Source organism: Diabrotica undecimpunctata, chromosome 6 (genome assembly GCF_040954645.1).
Source record: "Diabrotica undecimpunctata isolate CICGRU chromosome 6, icDiaUnde3, whole genome shotgun sequence".
Taxonomy (NCBI): domain Eukaryota; kingdom Metazoa; phylum Arthropoda; class Insecta; order Coleoptera; family Chrysomelidae; genus Diabrotica; species Diabrotica undecimpunctata.
The window spans coordinates 120,174,611-120,195,253 of record NC_092808.1 but is presented as its reverse complement, the minus strand read 5'-3'; positions in this window follow the sequence as shown (position 1 = coordinate 120,195,253).

Sequence of the window (20,643 nt, the reverse complement as noted above, 5' to 3'; positions counted from 1 at the left end):
AACTTATTAATGGAAGGTACTCTTAACGTCCATGTCTCCATGCCGTATAACAATATGGACCATACATAGCATTTAACCATCCTGTAGCGGAGATTGAAGGAAAGTTTGCGGTTACATAGTAGCGGTTTAAATTTGATAAAAGCTTGTCTTGCTTGTTCGGTACGGCATTTTATTTCTTGTTGAGGATCCCATTGGTCATTCATCATCACTCCCAAGTATATAAATGTTTTCACTTGATCTATTGGAGCAATATTTACTTGCAGTTGTATTCTTAAAAGTGCGTTTTTTCTTATTGCCTTGCATTTAGTTTCTCCAGCATTTATCTTCAAGCCATATATTTTTCCTACGGTGTTTATTTTATTTAACATCAACTGAGTATCATGTTCGTTGTCTGTTATTATCGCGGTGTTGTCGTTGTAACGAATGTTATTTATCGGGAACCCGTTAACCTTTATTCCATACTCAGAGGCTTCCAGTGCCTCGGCAAAAATGTTCTCCACATAGAGATTGAAGAGCATAGGAGACAAAATACACCCCTGTCGCACCACACTTAAAATTTCAAATTCTTCTGTGTGGGTTGATTTGTTCAGTCTCACTCGTGCTTTTTGATTCAAATAGAGATTCTGGATAACTCTTATATGTTTTGTCAATGTTAGCGTTGTGTAGCATTTTCATCATTGCGTTATGTTTTACGGTGTCAAACGCTTTTTCATAATCGAGAAATGTTATGACCTTTCTTTGATCCATGCAGTTTTGAACAAGCGTATTCAAGCATAAAGCTGCTTCGCGTGTACCCAGTCCGCTCTTGAAACCAAATTGTGTCTCACCGCTTAGATCTTCCAGCTTTCTGAACATTCTTGTGTGAAGGCGAAGAAACATCTTAAGCAGATGGCTTATTAAACTTATCAGTCTGTGGCCTTTGCATTTTGTCGCTCTTTGTGATTTAGGGATCATTATAAAGGTTGAATAAAGCCAATCCGTTGGAATGTGGCCGGTGTTATATATGGCATTGAAAATTGTTACCAGCATGTCGATGTTATCATCTTCCAACAGTTTTATGGCTTCCGTAGTAATTCCATCCCGTCCAGGGGCCTTGCCTAGTTTTGCTACTTTTATAGCGTACTCCACATCGGCGCGAATAATGGGAGGGCCAGAAAAATTTTGCGTGGGTAAGTTAGTAGTTTACAGATTCGGTCTATTATCCGCAAAGAGGGACGAAGCATAGTTTGCCCAGACTTTAGCTAGTTCTTCCTGGGTATGAACGTAGTTTCCTTGATCATTCTTCAGGCGAGTCTCATGGTGTTTTTTGTATATACTCGAAATTTCTTTGACCTTTTTATGTAGTCCAAAGCTGTCTCCCTTTTCTTGTAGTGATTCCAATTCTTCACAACGTTCTTTCATCCAGTTTTCCTTAGCGTTTTTAATTCTTGCCCTTATCGTACGTTTGATTTCGTTGTATTCCTGTTGATTCTGATGTATTTTGTACTGTCTGAGTTGCTCCATTAGATCTAGTATCTCTTCCGTCATTACTTCGTTTTTGTGATTTCTTTTTATTTTACTTGCGACTATTTCGTCAGCCTCGACTATAGCTATTTTTATTTTCTCACAGGTTTCCTCTATGCAATTTCCTTGTATGTTTCTCAAGTTCTCGTTGATATGCTTACTGTATGTAGATCTAAGCTCTTCATCTCTCACTAATTCTCTAGTGTTTATGTATTTTTTATTAGATGGTTTTTTATCCTTTGCCAATCGAAGCCTTACATTCGCGATTAGGCGGTTGTGGTCTCCTTTCATATTGATATATTTGGTATTATTTCTTATGTCTTCTCTCATTTTCATATATTGCGTTTTTGTTTGGTTAATTATTAATCCGTATCTTTTTGCTTCTTCTTCAAATTTTTGGAAAACTTTTTCTAAATGTTTTTTTGTTTTCGCTAGTATCACCACATCATCCGCGTACGCTATGCACTGTTTTTTGCTATTGAAAATATTCCTGTTTGTGCTCATATTTGATCTTCTTACGATTTGTTCTTACGATTTTAAACCTCTATTCACTGTGCACTGTCTTGAAAAGCTTCCTTCCATTACTACCCAATTTGTCGTATTCTTAAGCGTCATTGTCGCTAGCCTTGTTAATTTAGAAGAAAGTCATATGCTTTTTTTCAATTGTTTTTTTAGTTGTTTTCTTTGCTTTTATCTGAAAATTCTTGTCACTTCCCTTTTTCTTGCCTTTCTTTCTTTATCTCTTTGTAGTTTTCCTCTGTTTCTTTTTGTCAAAGCATTTCTATATTCTTCATCGAACCAGTCTTGCCGTCTTTTTATATGTTCTCTTCCTATACACTTTTCCGCTGCTTCCGACGTGGCTGTCTGTATGGTGTACCACTCTTATTCTATATCCTGTTTGACTGGATTCTCTAGTATTTTATTTATTTCTTCCTCTAGTCTGTTTCCAACGTGCCTTTCTTGAAAGCGCTCTAATTTGTAATTTAATCTATCTCTAATAGGTTTTGAAATTATTGGTAGTTCTTGTTTTAGTTTTGCTATTGTTAGTGTATGGTCACTGTTGGTATCTGCTCCTTTGTAACTTCTGCAATTGATTATTGCCTTATCATGTTTCCTTTCAATTAGGACGTGATCTATCTGATTTTTTATTTTTCCATCGGGTGAAGTCTATGTTAGCTTATGAATGTCTTTGTGATCAAACCTTGTGCTAGCTACCTTTATTTTGTTCCTTGTAACAAATTCTATTATCTTCTTTCTGTTTTCATTTATTTCCTCATGTAAACTTCGTCCCCCTATTATTCTTCTATATATTTCCTATTTTCCTACTTTCGCATTCATGTCACCAATGATTATCTTTATATCGTATTCCTATATATTCTTGATTAGGGTGCTTAGCTTTTCGTAGAACTCTATTTTGGTTTCTAAATCTTTATCTTCAGTGGGCGCATGTACATTGACGATACTTATCTTCCTATACTTTCCTCTTAATCTCAAGTAACATATTCTGTCTGATATTGGTTGTAAATCTACAACTGCTTTGTTTACTTTCTCCGAAACCAAAATGTCTCTTGTGCCTCCTCCCCACTTTTGAACAGTGTGCTTTTTCCTATTTTTATTATTTCATTTCCCAGTTGTTTCGTTTCTTGCAGAGCAAGGATCTTCTTCTTCTCATTGCGCCGTCTCCTTTCGAAGGTTGGCGATCCAAATGGCAATTGTAGATTTGGAAACTGCTGCGCGAAAGATCTCTGCGGATGAGCGGTCGAACCATCTCCTCAGGTCTTTCAGCCATGAGTTCTGGCGTCTTCCTACTGATCTTTTGCCCTGTACTTTTCCTTTCAGTATAACTTGAAGTAATTCATATCTTTCGCCTCTCAGCACATGACCCAAGTATTGCATTTTCCTCTCTTTGATTATTCTTAGTAATTCTTTTTGTTTACACATGCGACGAAGTACCTCAACATTAGTAACTCTTTGTACCCATGGAATCCTCAACATTCATCTGTATATATACATCTCAAAGGCATCTATTCTTTTTTCTATTTCAGAGTCCATTGTCCAACTTTCACAGCCATACAGTAAAACAGAAAAAACGTAACATCTGATCATTCGGATTCTAAGCTGTAGACTAAGGTCTGATCTTGTAAAAAATGTTTTAATGCTCATGAATGTTTTCCTTGCTTGTTCGATTCTTGATAGGATTTCTTTTTTTGGATTACACTGACTATTGATATTTGTTCCCAAATATTTTATGGAATTTACCTGTTCTATTATTTGACCCTTGGCATACACCTGTACGTTTATTGGTGTCTTTGAAAATACTAAAGTTTTAGTTTTGGAAACGTTTAGATGTAAACGGAACATTTCGCTGTGGTGAACTACCGCATTTATTATATTTTGTAGTTCTTGTGCGTTGCTTGTTATTAAGACGGTATCATCAGCATATCTGATGTTGTCTATGCTGATTCCGTTAATCTTAATTCCGCCTTGGACCTCGTCTAATGCTTCTCTGAATATAGACTCCGAATACAAATTAAAGAGTAGCGGTGATAAGACGCAACCCTGTCTCACTCCTCGTCGGATTTGTATGTCTTCGGATGTTGTGTGCTCTATTTCAATTGTTGCCGTTTGGTGCCAGTATAGTTCTGAAATAATTCGCAAGTCTTGTTCGTCAACTCCAGTTGTTCTCAGAATTTCGATCATCTTTTGATGGTTAACGCAGTCAAATGCTTTTCGATAGTCAATAAAACATGCATATACATCTACATTCATGTCTCTGCATCGTTGCGTTAACACATTTAAAGCAAAAAGAGCCTCTCGTGTTCCCAATCCGTTTCGAAATCCGAATTGAGTGTCACTCATCTGGAACTCGCACTTCTTGTAAATTCGTGTATGGATAATTCTGAGAAAAGTTTTAAGGACATGAGACATCAAGCTTAATATTCGATAATCATCGCATTGTGAGGAATTCGATTTTTTTGGTAATGCTACGAATGTTGATTTTAGCCAGTCTGTTGGTATTTTACCTGTGTCATATATCTTATTGAATAGTGCTGTTATTAAATCTAGGCTTTTACTTTCGTTATCTGCAATTAGTTTAAGTATTTCGATATTGATATTGTCTGGACCGGTGGCTTTTCCATCTTTCTGAGATTTTACTGCATGAATCTTTGCACTCTTCACTCTGTACCTCTGCACTTCTTCTTTGGTTATTTCTGGGCCTTTTTCATTTATTCGATTATCTGTGGATGGTGGAGAACAAGGTCTATCGTCGTCAAAAAGAGTTTGTATGTATTCTTTCCATCTCTCTAGTTTGTCTTCTGTACCCATAATTATTTCGTTATTATCATTTTTTAATATTGTTGCTTGTCTCTTTTTGTGTCTTAGAGCAAGGATATCTATTTAATATTTTTTCATAATTTGGTCTTACGAAAGTTTCTTAAAGCTTTCTGCTCATAAGTAACTCTCACATTCCAAATCCCAATTTTTATTATGATCTTGGATTGTTGAGTTTCTTTCGGGTTTTTTTTTTGCTTTCCATTTTCATATTCAATTGCATTTCCGTTTCGGTATCACATCTTCGGTTTTTCTTCTATTAGTTTTTTTGTCAATTTTTCTTTTCTTCTGGTATTTTCTTCTAGTTGTTGTTTTTCTTCATCCCATATCCATTCTTTCCCATTCCCATTTTGCTTTACTTTATGCTATGAAGATCATTATTTATGCAGATGCGATCTTTATGATACTTCAACTTAGTTTTCCTATTTAGTATCTTCCATTTTATCCGTGAAAGTTTCTGTTTCTATGACATAAACTCTTTCTCCTATTTTTGTTGCGTTCCTCAGTTTTATTTGCGCCTGTAGTTCTTATGATTTGAATGTTTCCATGCCTTCTTTTAGTTTCTTATCATCATTTGTATCTATTTTTAAACCCGAAATAATTAAACTTTTCTTTTTAATTGTTTTCTCTAGTTGTTCCATTCTCTCTTGTAATTTTTTCACGTTGTTTTTTAATTTTCTGTTTTCCTCCTTTATCTCTTGTACTTGTTTAATATTTTCCATTCGTTCTTTTCTTATTTGCCTAATTTTTTTCGTCATTTATTTATTTTTTACATTAGTTGTTGCATCATTGTAATCATGACACTCTCTTTCTCTCCCTTTCTTTCCGTGTCACTTTTAGAAGGTGTACGCTTTGTCATTTGACTTCTTCTAAAATATCCATCCTGGTCTCTTCTCTTGCCTTTCGTTTCTTCATCTGTATCTAACTCGCTTTCTATTTCTATGTCGCTTCTATTCATTTTTCTATTATTTTAATTTAATTTAATTCCAATCTAATTGTAATTTAATTTATTCCAAGGCCGGATCTAGATTTTTGCAATAAAATTATGTGGCTTTGATTTTGATATTTAATTTTTTTTGGTACTAATTACTTTCTTATCTGCAAAAAAATGCGTAGGAATGCCTAAGCGGGTCGTCCCCCTCGGATTTAACACATCTGCCAAAACCAGTATTTTAATCTTTCACACAATTATTTGTAAGTAAACAACTAAAATTTATTAAATTTTTAAAAAACATGAAAATTTGAGAACTTAGGATCAAATATATACTATAGTAATCCTTCCCCAAGTTAACATGCTTCTTTCCTAACTTGGCTGCACCGAATTCCATCGATATACCTATTTTGTTTTTTGTTTTCCTGTTTTGCGGGACATGCTATTACATTTTACTTTTATTATTAACTCGCAATAATCTTTTCTATATCGTTGACGTCCATAGTTATAACAATAAACCGTTGAATATTAATTATAAAGATTTAACTGATGCATGCTTGGACGACTTTTAAAATAATGCATGTTTAACAACGTTATAATATTATCTCTTTAGATTTTTTGCTTCACTTCCATACACCAATCCAGTTTGCTGCCTTTTTATTTATATTAAAAAACATGCATGAGGAGCCGATTATATTACAGCTCACGTATTTCCAATCAGGATTTTTCATTCTATTTAAAGAAAATTATTTTTTTAATCCTCTAGAATAAAATCCCTTAAAGCCGTGAAAGCTGGCTCTATGCTATGACTAAGGGTCGAGGCAGGCTTACCATAACTGCTCCGCAATCGCATTCACGCTCTACTTAACTCCTCTTGTAATGTACCTAGAGAAAAGTGATGTTGGGAACTTGAAAGGGTAAGTAACCGTTATCTTTTAATAATTAAGGACTGTAATACTCGGACTGTAGTAGAGATGCATCTGAGAATAACTATACTACTTATTAGGGCTAAATAATGATATATTTATACTTTTATATACCGCAATTAACAGCATTTGGATTATTTCGCGTATTCATTTGCGTTAACTTTTTCTTTTAAAGTGAGATCCTTTCTTTTCTAATTGAATGACATCATGATGCACTTCCAAACACGTAGGTCACTAGGTAGATTCTAAATTAAAACCAATAATTCTGTTAAATTATTAGTCTCTAAAAATTTAATAACAGATAATGAAGTGGTTGGCAATAGAAATTTTTAGACAAATGAAAAAGTACTTTATGTCGTGTGGATGTTTCAAGGAAAAGTTAAATTGGTGCTGGTAACAAAATAATAAAATATTTATTTATTTCCCGATAATAATAAACCAAATATCATTTAAATTTTTAGGATATTGTATACATGCAGTTATTCGTTTATAGTCTAACAGCAAGCTAAGAGAGTCATGAATATTCAGGTCAACAGTTTGCTGTTGTTCCGAGGTGTGAAATTCTATCAACGAAAGATTTAAATAAACTTAATAGTTTGAAGACTACGTAATACCGGTGGCAGGAAGATATAGTCTACATGAAGTTACAAACGATAATGGATCACGTTTGGTCGATTTTGCGACAGGCTGCAACTTAGGCATCAAAAGCAGCCAGTTCGCTAGAAAAAAGATCCACAAGGCAACATGGAGATCAAACGATGAAAGAACAAATAATCAAATAGATCACGTATTGATTGATGGGAGACATTCTAGCAGCATAATAAGTGTAAGAACTATGAGAGGGCCGGACAGCGACACATACCATTTTCTCGTAAAGACCAAGCTCAGAATAAGAATTTCAACACAAATAATAGATAAACACACAAAAATCGAACGATGGAATGTGGCGAAGCTGAAAGAGAAAAATAATCAAAGACAGTACCAAGTAGAATTAAGAAATAGGTTTCAGGTTTTGGAAATAAATGAAAATGAAAGTGAAGATATAGATCAGCGATGGAACTCCATAAAAACAACTATTACAGAAGCAGCAGAGAAAGCTATCAGAACAACGAAAGCTTTGCTTCTAAAAGAAGCAAACAAAGGAAGAATTGATTATCTGTCGAATCCATCAGAAGAAAAACGCATACGATTCCACAGAGAGAGAGAGAGAGAGCCGCAGCTAGAAGAACACTTAGACAAAAAAAGAGACAATATCTGCAGCAACAAATTGAAAAAGTAGAAGGAGAACACAGACGAAATCAAAATAAAAATTTCTACAGAGAAGTAAGACAACGTAAGAGAGGTTCGTACATAAGCACACCCAACTTCATAAGAGATAAAAATGGAGAAATGCTGGCTGCCAAAAACAAAATAATAAAAAGATGGGCTGAATGTTTTGAAGAGCTTATGAATATCCAAAATTTCACTGATGAAAACAATGAAAATGGTGGAAACAACGGAGAATATGAGTATCAAACGGTCGAATTAGAAATACCCCCACCAAGCGTGGAAGAAATTACGCATGCCATAAAAACGCTTAAAAACGATAAATCCCCTGGTCTGGACAATATTGATGCCGAGCTATTTAAACAGGCGGTCATGAACTCATAAGTAAAATCCATCAATTAATAGAAATGGCCTGGCAACAAGAAATAATGCCAAAAGAATGCTGTGGTAATATTATTGTACCAATACACAAGAAAGGAAAAAAGTAATCATGCATGGATTACAGAGGAATCTTACTAATCAACACTACATATAAAATATTGGCTTCGATATTATTAAAAAGATTAGTACCATACGCCGAAGTTGGTAACAACCAGTGTGGTTTCAGGCCTGGCAGATCGACTATTGATCAAATATTTACAATAAGACAAATGCTTGAAAAGTATTGAGAATATAATCACGACGTGCATCAGATTTTTATAGACTTCAAACAGGCTTATGATTCAATTAATCGTGCAACATTATGGAAGGTAATGATCGAGCTCGGCGTACCCAAGAAACTAGCTGCGGTAACACAAATGTGTGTAAGTAACTCTTTTGCACAAGTTGGAATAGGGGGAGAAATATCAAATACTTTCTGCGTGAATTCTGGACTGAGACAGGTAGATCTGTTGTCCCCATTGTTAACCTGGCCTTAGAATATGTCATGCGAAAAACATATCCAAAAATCAAATTAGACATAACTGCTCGAGGAGCAAATACTCGCCTTTGCCGATGACGTAGACGCAGTAGCACAATCAACATTAGAAATTAAGGATATTTTCTCGAGCTTTGAAGAAGCTGCATTAAACATCGGTCTAAAAATAAATAAAGACAAAACAAAATACATGGTCCTTTCAAAACAAGAACGACAGCGAATAAGGCAAAACATTACTATAAATGATCACAACTTCGAAGTGGTTAAAGAATTTAAATATCTAGAAGTAACAATCACAAATGACAACAAATTAGAGCGAGAAGTTGAAACGAGAATAATGGCAGGAAACAGATCTTTCTTTGCAATGCAACATCTAATGAAGTCAAAACTTCTTTCACGAGGTACAAAAATCCGGATATATAAGACCATAATACGAACAGCAGTCGCGCATGGAAGCGAAACATGGACGCTAACAAAAAGAGAAATAAATAAATTGCTGGTGTGGGAACGTAAAATTCTTCGAATGATATATGGCCCTTGCATAGACAGCGTGACAAACGAATGGAAGGGCAGATATAATAACGAGCTAGAGTCTCTATTCGGAAAAGAAAATCTAGTCAGATATAATGGGCAGGGCATGTGATACGCAGTAACGACAATCGCCTTATAAACAATGTGTTCTGGGAAAGGTCAGAGGGAAGAAGGTCTGTAGGGCGGCCTAGAAAAAGGTGGAAAGATGCAGTCAAAAAAGATCTAGAGAAAATGGGAGTGCGACAATGGGAATAATTGAAGGGGTGGCTGCAATAACCAGACAGCTCCACTTTTTTACGAAAATGAGATTTTCAGTGACTTACTCTTAACAAAAATCGGCCGATCGTTCCCTGCAACAAACGGGTATCTCTTAATAACGGCACATAACTGGCAACGATATTTGGAGCTACCTTGCTTTCGGTTTGTAGCAAGAACCGGGCAGCTCCTGGAGCTGCCTGGTTCTTGCACTTAACTGTTGACAAAATAATATAATAGAAAAGATATAAAAATATGCATGGAATATAAAAAATAAGTTTGATTCCTTCATGTATTTGTTTAGTTTCTATTGAATTTTATGTAATAATACAATAATTTTAATATTATTCTATTTCTAAACAGTTTGTAATACGGTCCTGTTCATTTTCCCATGCGCCGCCGTGAACTAGTTACTTACTCGTTTAGTCGGGCAAGCGCAGGTGCTCGTTGTGTTTTAGTTTAGTTCAGATCGACGTGTTGTTATACATAGATACACACTTTTCTTACGATTCGTAGTGAATAAAATTTAGTATTATTTATATTTGAAATGGCAAGTGAACTCAATTCAAGTGAAAGTGAACCGTTTCAAGATTCGTCATCGGATTTCATTCCTGATTCCGAATCAAGTGAGGAGAATGCTGTAAACGAAGTTGCTGCAAGCAATGTTGCCACTACGTCTGGACTGGTTGAAAATAAAAAATCGAAAAAGAGGAGCAGGGAGCCGAATATGTGGAAGCGAAACCAGAGAAAATTAAGAAGATCTAAAGGTGAAGAGTACATTAATGTTAAAGGAAACATAGTGGAAAGACGAAGTAGAGGAGGTCCATGCCAGTGCCGGTTCAAATGTTTTGAAGGCATAAGCGAAGAAACTCTTGATAAAATTTTCACGTCTTTTTATGAAATAGGTGATAAAGAGCAACAAGATATCTATTTAGGTAAGGATAAAATTATTGGCGCCTGAAAGCACGTATTAGTTATATATCGTTTCATAGGTTCTTGGGTATGCAGATTTCGGTTCCGAGGTTTATTTGATATTTAAACAAATAAATGACGATTCCAATAGCCTTCCATACCTGTTGGTACGGACGGCAAATAATGATTTTTACGAAATATTGATTTTCTGTTCTTTTTTTCAGGTGGTTTAATACAGACGAGAAACGTTGACAGAAGGCGACCGAAAGGAGGTGGTGGAGTTCCAAGAGGCCAAACGTTTTTATATAAAATAAAGAGAGGCATATTTGAGAAAAAAGTGTGTAAAACGGCATTTATGAACATTCACGCAATAACGAAAAGCAGGGTGGAGAGAATAGCGACTCATATGGCTTCACAGATAGTAGGTCCGAAAGACATGCGAGGGCGCCATGAAACTAGACCAAATAAAATCCCAGATCAAATTATCAAGTCCATTGAGGATCATATAAATAGCTTTCCAAGAATAAAAAGCCATTATAGCAGAAATGATAACCTAAACAGAAGATATCTTTCATCCGAACTGAATTTAAGGCTTATGCACAGATTGTATTTAAAAAAATATGAACCAGAACAGCATAATCTATTAGACACACCAGAGTTTAAGCCAAAAGTTTCATACACATATTATCGGCGTGTATTTGTGGAAAATTTTAATTTAACCTTTGGCCACCCTAGAACAGATACTTGCAAAACTTGCGACATCCTTGACAATAAAATAAAATGTGCCAAAGATGATGAAACTCAAAACACATTGAAGGTGGAAAAAAAAGTGCACCTGACTAAAGCTGATACTTTCTATAAAGATTTAACAGAGAAAACTGCTTTGGCTAAGGAAGATCCCAGAGTTGAAGTCATGTCATTTGATTTTGAACAAAACATGCCCCTGCCACATGTTCCTTCTGGTGACGTGTTCTACAAGCGCCAGTTGTGGTTTTATCCATTTTGTATCCATAAGGGCAGCGTTTCGAAGAGTTACTTTTATGTTTTCGATGAAATAACGGGTCGGAAATCTCCAAATGAAGTGATAAGTTGCTTACACGATTTTATTAATAACTACATTGATCCTCAGGTAACAACCCTTTACGTTTATAGTGACAACTGCGCTGCGCAGAACAAGAACTCTGTTCTTGTTCACTTTTGGCAATCTCTTCTATTGCATGGAAGATTCAAGAGAATAAGACATCGTTATCCCGAACCTGGGCATAGTTTTTTGCCCTGCGACAGGTCGTTTGCTCTGGTGGAAAAAGAAAAAAGAAAGAAAGAAAGAGTTTATCTGCCAGAGGAATGGAGTCGCATGATAGCAAATACCAGTAAGAAGTTTATTGTGAAAACTGTTAAACAAGATATGATTCTAAACTATAAAGAAGTTCTTGAGCCATTTTTTAAGAAAAGCAATATTAAAAATAGTTTTGGTGCAAAATTTACCATATCGAAATATAAAGTTATCGAATTTAGTGATACACATAAAGAGACTGTTACGTGCTCAGAGTCAGCGAATGGTTTTGTGACTGAGGATTTCGTTCTTTTAAAGAAATCTTGTGTACCGATTTTTCCACAAGTACACAATAAGGTTTATAATGCACCGTTGCCTTTGAAAAGGGATAAGCTATTAAATGTCATGGAATTGGCCAGACAGTATGTTGGCGAGGCTGAAATGTGGTACTACCAACAACTTGTTCCTGTAGAGCCAGAAGAATGCCAAACTTCCGAAACTGAAGATGAACACTAGTAACCTAAGAAGAATATTACCTGTTTTTTATGTTTTCATATTCCACTGATTAGTTTGTATTTTGATATTAATGTAATAAGGACATTTTATTTAGTTTCTTTACTTTTTGTATCCAAATAACATATAAATAAACCTAAAACTATTTTTTTTGTATATTTTTGGCAAAGCCGCTCCAATTTTTTTTTATTTTATTAAAATATGATATTTACAATATTTACAAAAACTACGTAAAAACTTTTTCTTTACATGCTTTCACCACAGGAAAAAAAATAATAAAAAATAAACTAATTTTGAATTTTTGGGAGGTTTTTTTCGATTTCCCACAAATTTTAAAATACGGAGCTACCTGGTTATTGCAGCCACCCCTTCATGGCACAGGACCGACAAACATGGAAGGCAATAGTAAACGCGGCAAAGACTCACGAAGAGTTGTAGCGCCAATGATGATGATGATAATGAATAGTTTGAATAGTTAGAGGGCTGGTTTTAGAGTCACACTGACCTTTGACTCTGATAGCTCAGCGCGTAGTTTGTCAGCGTGAAACGTTTCAGTATCGTGCTATTCGCCGCGGAGTACATACAGGCACAAAATGCGCAGACCAATAATCATTGCTGCTTTATACTACATATAAAAAAAACTGCGACAAAGTCTTCATGTCTATCCTTTGATTGAGCAGAGAGCCGTCGACGGAGAATTTGTTACGCTATACGGTACTCTGAGGGATGACGAAATAAAATTCTTTAATTACTTTCGCATGTCAACTAGCACTTTCGACGAATTACTGGAGAAGACAGGCGATAAACTTGTCCATGCCAGTGTACGACGTGTGCCTATACCACCGTAATTATCATAATGTTTAATATTCATAGGGAAGAACATTTTTTCATATTATTATTGATCATAACGGCTAGTTGTTTGATAATCAGACTAACCTGGAGTCGCATCATTGGTTTGATACTCTGAGAAATCTGGAGTCGGATTATTGATTTAAAACCGTGAATAGCCTGGATTCATCCATACGGGTCATCTTGCGGTGGAAACATGTCGTGTGAGTGAGAGGATACCGAGGTATTTGGCCGGTAACTGCAATTTTTAATTTCCATTGCATTGTGCAATTCTCTCGACTGAAACTCCAGTTTTTCTTCTACATCGAATCATTTTAAAATTGAACCTAAAACAGAAAAAAAAAACAAGTCGTCAGCGACAAGATATCGTATTTGATTACTTGATAAATTTATTAACTATTTTTTAAAAACTGAATTTTCTCGGTTCTTTTGTTGCAGCTTTCTTTTTCTTTTCTGCATCCAAGGTCTTTGTAATGATCCATAGTCAACATCATGATTGTTTTTATTTTCCTGTAAAGCGTTTGAAAAAGCTTGATGCGTTGGCATATTAGAATATTGCATATTATCCGGTTATACCGTATTATCCATAGTTACTGAGGATAATCGTATGGTTTCGTTCAGTAACTAGTCAACGTTATTTTCATCTGATGAAGACAGGAAGCTATGTTTATCATAAAACATATATTTTTTAAACTTTAGTGCAGCATTTGCTGAAAATGTTTTTTCTTCCTAGAGTTCTTTGTTCTAAAGTATGCATCTCTGGCTGTTTTTTCATCTTTGTTGGAACAATGTTCCTAAAAGAATAAAAACTTTTTTTCTTTACAAATTTTTGGCTACAGATTGGACATATACAGATCTGTATTATTTATTTAGGATTGAAGTTGTGAGTAAAATGAGAAGTAACAACAAAACATTGAAAACGTTTTCAAAATTTCCACAAAATTTATTTTAAACTCTAATCACTACAGCTGTTTCGGCTGATTACCTTTCTCAAGTGGTCTATTTTTGACATGCGTTTACACTTTATAGTCTCTAATGAAATAGGTTGAGGAGGAGAGAACTGTTTGTCTCAAGTTGGTCATTCAGAATTATATATGTGTTTTTTAATTTGTTGATTTCCATAGATTCTAACAAAGATAGCTTAAGGCCTTTATTTTGAATGTGAAGAATTTTAAATTCGTCATTAAAAGAATGATTATAATCTAGAAGGTAAAGTGCGTATGTAGAATCTGTTTTTCTATTATTGAAAGCCCTTTTATGTTCTGCTATTCGTTTATTAAAATCTCTACCAGTTTGACCATGTAAGTTTTTGGACAGTCGCCACATTTAAGTTTGTACACACCACTGTGTAAGTGTTTTTTATTTTGACTCTTGTTGTTATTAATATATTTGCCTAGGTTGTTATTTGTTCTGAAAGCTGGTGTTATTCCTTTCTTTTTTATGTTTTTGGCTATTTTTGTTGATATTCTGCCTGTATATATAATCGAGCACAAGGTACTGGGTTTTTTCTCTGGTGGTGGAAATACTAATTTCAGGGCTTTCTTGTGTAGTGTTTGATTTAACATTTTATTAATTGTTTGTTCGTTGTATCCATTGTTTACTGTTATTTACTTAATGATATTTAATTCTGTCACAAAATTGTATTTTGACATCGGAATTTCTGTTAATCTACGTAACATACTATTATAGGCTGCCAGTTTATGTTGTGTGGGATGGGATGATGAATTGTAAATAGTCGTGTCAGTATGAGTCGGTTTATGAAATATGCAGAAGTCATGTTTTTTTTAAGTCTGATAATTTTTAAATCCAAAAAATTTATGGGTTGATTTTGTTCTGTTTCTATTGTAAATTCAATATGACTATGAAGTGAGTTAATATACGATAAAAATTGGTCGAGTTGCCTGTTAGTTCCTGTGAAACATACGAGTACGTCGTCTACGTATCTCCACCAATACAAAAACTGTTTGAATATGGGATGTTTTGAAATCTTTGTCTCTAGATGATCCATAAAAATATCTGATACCAATGGGCTTAGAGGATTACCCATTATAAGTCCTGCACTGTTATTTGTATATATTTCATTATTAAATTCAAAGTAGTCCTAGTTTATGCAAACTTCAAGAAGATGTAAAATTTCAGATGTAATGATTGGATTTGTACTATTTTGGTCTAAAAGGTTTTTTACTAGAATAAAAGTTTCTGTAGGAGGGATACTAGGAAAATGATTTTTTACGTCAAAGAAATTAATCTGGAGTTGTTAGGTAATTGAAAATGTTGTATTTTATTAACTAATATTTATTGCATATTTTTAAATAAAATGATCTTAAAACTATTATTTAATTAATGTGCCTTCATAACACTACATATATTCAATATTGTTATCATATTTATCTTTTTAAATCATGGTATGTCTGGAACAACAAGTTCATTTTATATACAGCATTTATAAAAACAAACTTTTCTAATCTATGAAGTAAAAGACCAGTACACCTACAGTATTCGTCCAGACATTTGTTTAAAGATATAATCAGATATTTGTTTACAACTTATCCCATTTTCTTATCTTTATAATATCTACAACTTATATATTCGCCCACCTCTAACCCGCAAAATCCCAATTTCGAACCCTCATCATGGCATGTAATTTCGACTATCTCTGTTCTCCTTTTTGTTACTGTAGAAATTCCATGTCATTTCGATCGGTTTTGTGTAAAATAAAATGCAACATATTCTATCTTTTTATAAAATCTACCTACAAAGAGATTGTGTTATTCTGTTTGTTATATATTTGTAATATTTGCCATGGGGAGTTATTTTATTCTGAAGCTGACTTTTCGTATTATTCGTTGCTGAGATACCACGGATGATATGATTCAATTCGATAAGGAAATATTTCTGTACCTTTCTGTCTATTCCCGTTCGTGAATAATATTGTCTTTTATGCAATAGAATTAATCCAAATATAATGTGAAAAATTTCTTATGTCTACATACATCATTTTGTAAAATATATTAAGACAACGTTTTTGATCTTCTTATATTTATTGTACAAAGTGTAAAAAAAGTAATGCATCAGTATTTCGATTTTTGCTATATTGACACTAATATGCTTTAATGAATATTTCTTGGAAATAATCAAGTAGTAGTTTCTATTAGCAACTTGTAAAATAATATAAAAATGTTCGACCAAAGATAAAATGGTAATAAAATTTTGGAATTGAAAAGTGCAAATATTTATAGAAAATATATGACTTACGCATTCTTCTTCTTCAAGTGCCCTCTCCGCTACGGAGTTTGGCAATCATCATTGCTATTCGTATCTTTGAAGCTGTTGTTGCTCTAAATAATTGGTTAGATGTTCACTGGAACCAGTCTCTTAAATTGCGCAGCCAAGATATACGTCGTCTCCCCACGCTTCGTTTGCCCTGAATCTTTCCTTGGATAATTAACTGGAGCAATCGTTACTTTTTCCCTCTCATCAAATGACCAAAATAATCCAACTTTCTTCTCTTGATGGTGATCAACAGCTCCCGTTCTTTGGTTATTCTTCGAAGAGTTTCACTATTTGTTACTTTGTCTGTCCATGGTATTTTCAAAATTCTCCTGTATATCCACATTTCGAAGGCCTCTAGTTTATCAATATTGCTCTTGTTTAAAGTCCAAGTCTCTACTCCGTACAGCAGTATCAAGAAGATGTAGCATCTAACCAATCTCATTTTCAGGTTAATTCAAGTTAATGTTATGACTTCCCAGAAAGTCCTTTATATTAACAAAAGCAGCTCGAGCCTTTCCAATTCTAGTTTTTATTTCTTCTGTAATGTCATTGTTGTTATTAACGCTTGTTTCCAAATATTTATATTTGTGCACCCGTTCGATTTCGTTATTGTAAATGTACAGGTTTGCATTCAATCTTTATTTTTTTGAAATAATCATGAATTTTGTCTTCTTGACGTTCATTGTTAACCCTTTCTCTTCACTAGCTGTGACTACCTTGTTTAAAATGGCTTGCAGGTCTTCTACTGTCTCTGCCATTAAAACCGTATCATCTGCGTATCTAATATTATTAATTGGTTGGCCGTTAACTTTTATCCCAATCTCTTCTTCCTCCAATGCTTTCTTCATAATTTCTTCCGAATAGAGATTAAAGTTGACTTGTGTGAGAGACTTGTGTTAGACAGCACAAATCCTTGTCTAACTCCTTTTTTAATTTGAATTTCATTTGTTGTGCTATTTTCGATGCGTGCGACTGCTGTTTGATTATAATACAGAGTAGATATTATTCTTATATCGCGAGTGTCTAACTGTTTAGCTTCCAAGATCTCTAAAAGTTGGTCATGCTTGACGTTATCAAACACCTTGTTGTAATCAATGAAACAAGCAAATACATCTTGATTCACATCCAAACACCTCTGTGTCAAGATGTTAAAGGCAAATAATGCTTTGCGAGTTCCATTTCCCTCCCGGAATCCAAACTGAGTTTCTCCGATATCTTCTTCCAATTTTCTGTAAATTCTATTGTGAATTATTTTGAGGAATATTTTTAAGGTGTGGCTCATCAGACTGATGGTGCGATGATCACTGCACTGCTTAGCATGTGCCTTCTTGGGTAGAGGGACAAACGTTGATCTTAGCCATTCTTCAGGAATTATACTGTTTTCATAAATCTTGTTAAATAAGTTTACTAACAAGTGGATTCGATCTTCGTCTATCAACTTTAGTATATCCGCTGGTAGCTCGTCTGGTCCTAGAGCTTTGCTATTCTTTGATGACTTCACCGCTTGCATTAGTTCTTCTTTGCTTATTTCTGGACCTCTCTCCTTGTCTTGTAACAATTGTTTTTTAGCGTCGCGGATTTTTCTTTTGATCTCTCTGTTAATTTGCTTATACTGTTCTTCATTTTTGCCTTTCGATAGTCTTCGAGAATTCATCAATAACAAAATTTCGTCACTCATCCATTCTTTCTGTTTCTTTGGTTTTTCTCTCTTCAGAATATTTTGAACGGGCTCCAGCACGTTCTTTTTAATAATGGCCCAGTGTTTATTAATGTCTAGTTCTGGTATCTTCTCTGTCTTTTCAAGTTTTTCAAGATTTGCCTGAATGCTTGTTTCTACCTGATGTTTAATTGTTTTATCATTTAAACGATTGATATCTATTACTTGTTTGGGCTTAGGTGTTTCTACTCTTTTAAGTTATATTCGGAATTGTGCCACTACTGGATTGTGGTCTGACCCTATATCTGCTCCTGGATACGTTTTCACAGATTCGATTGTGTTTTTATATCTGTTGTATGATTTCATATAATATGGTCTTTAGTGTCTCCAGGAGATTTCCACGTGTATACTCGTCTTCTTGGTAGTTGATAAAATGTGAATATGTATAATATACACATATAATAGACACTTCTCGTTTCAAAATAATTTTATATAAATACGATGTTGGATTTTTAGACTTATCAGTTCGACTGCTGTATTAATGTGCAACAAAAAGAGTTATTAGTAAAACATTTTAAGTTGATTTTTACCTTGAAAGAAATTTTTAAATCAGCACATATTTAATCTGGTTTTTAACAAAATAGCAGTCACACTATACATTTGAAAGGGTCCACTTACGCGATGAGCAGAGTCCATTATACATATGACCTACGCATGTTTGTAGATAATTGTATAAATGGTATTATAGCGTGATGTTAGAGAAATAATACAAAATCGGTATTAACCAATATTATAACTATAAACCAAGTAAAGCTTTTATACTGGCGTTGTATTAGTTTTCTCTATAGTAAAATGCTGAGGCGAGTGTCACGGAAGTAGGGCCACGAAATTGCAGTATTCACATCGATACACTATTCTCCATCAGTTCGTTTCTAGTCATCACATATTTATTCTAAGCAGGTTTAAATTAGAAACTGCCTAAAAAATTTATAACAAAATAAAGGCATTAAATGAAAGTAAGACATTAAAAGAATTATCTATTTAAATTTTTATTCTAGACACTTCTCGTTTCAAAATAATTTTATATAAATACGATGTTGGATTTTTAGACTTATCAGTTCGACTGCTGTATTAATGTGCAACAAAAAGAGTTATTAGTAAAACATTTTTAATCTAAAATAAATTTTTAAATCAGCACATATTAAATCTGGCTTTTTACAAAATAGCAGTCACACTATACATTTGAAAGGGTCCATTTACGCGATGAGGAGAGTCCATTATACATATGTAAACTTTTTCCATTTTATTAAAATCTATAAAATCAATAAATAAATAATAAAATTACCTTATTCAATTTTAAAAATATTATTTAAATTTTAAAAATACGAAAAACATGGTACGAAGCTTTGCGTTAGTTTACAGTACCTCCTACTGTATCGCTTTTATTTTTTTGATCATCTCGTTATCATTATCGTCATCCAGCCTTCTGTGTCCAAAGTTGAACAGACGCCTCCCCTAATTTCTTCCAGTTTTGTCGATATTGAAGCTTCCTGTAGCAAATTCTGAGTGATTCTTTTGTCGTCTGTCCATCCTGTAGGTGATCTACCTCTGCGTCTTCTATCTGCTTGTGGTCTCCAAATTGTAATTTTTTTGTCCACCGCCCGTCATTCATTTTAGCCACATAGCCCACCCAGTTTCACTTAAGTCATGCCATGTGCTTTATGACATATGTGACGTAAGTATATTCTTTTTCTTATTTCTTCGTTTCTAACCCTGTCTCTGTGTATCTTCTGGCTTTTTTCTATAGCTTCTGTTATAATGTCATTTAGGGTGTTAACATTTGGTTCTGTGTTCTTATTGCTTTCGAGAATACTGTTGGTGTGTTCTTCAAATACATTTATATTATTAGGCTCTGTCCAGGTAGATGCAGACTACTTTTTGATCATGTGGTATCTCTTTTTCCCAAGGTCTATTTCTATCGACGCTTTTACCATCCTGTGATCGCTACCTGTTGAAATCTGCTTTAGGACTGAACATCTTTAAGATTTGCCCGAATGTCTCACAAGCATAGTTTTAGCGTTGGAGACACCACATATTATGGTAAAGTTTCCTTTTGTATCGTTTAGGGCTAAAAGAAATACCGTCATAGAATTCTCCTATATCTCATAGTCTACATAGTCACTTCTTGCACAAAAAGGGAGATATAACAGAGCTAAAGAACTATAGACCTATTAGCTTATTATCTCACCTCTAAAAGTTGTTTATGAAGATAATAACTAATAGGTTGACATCAAAACTAGACTTCTATCAACCTTGCGAGCAAGCAGGATTTAGAGCTGGATACGGAACAAATGATCATTTCCAAACCATTAAATCGTTGATTGAAAAAACCATTGAATATAATAGACCCCTGATACTTGTCTTTGTCGACTTTGAAAAAGTATTTGATACGGTCAATCAATGTGATATGCTCTAAGCTCTAACACAATGTAGAATAGATAACCG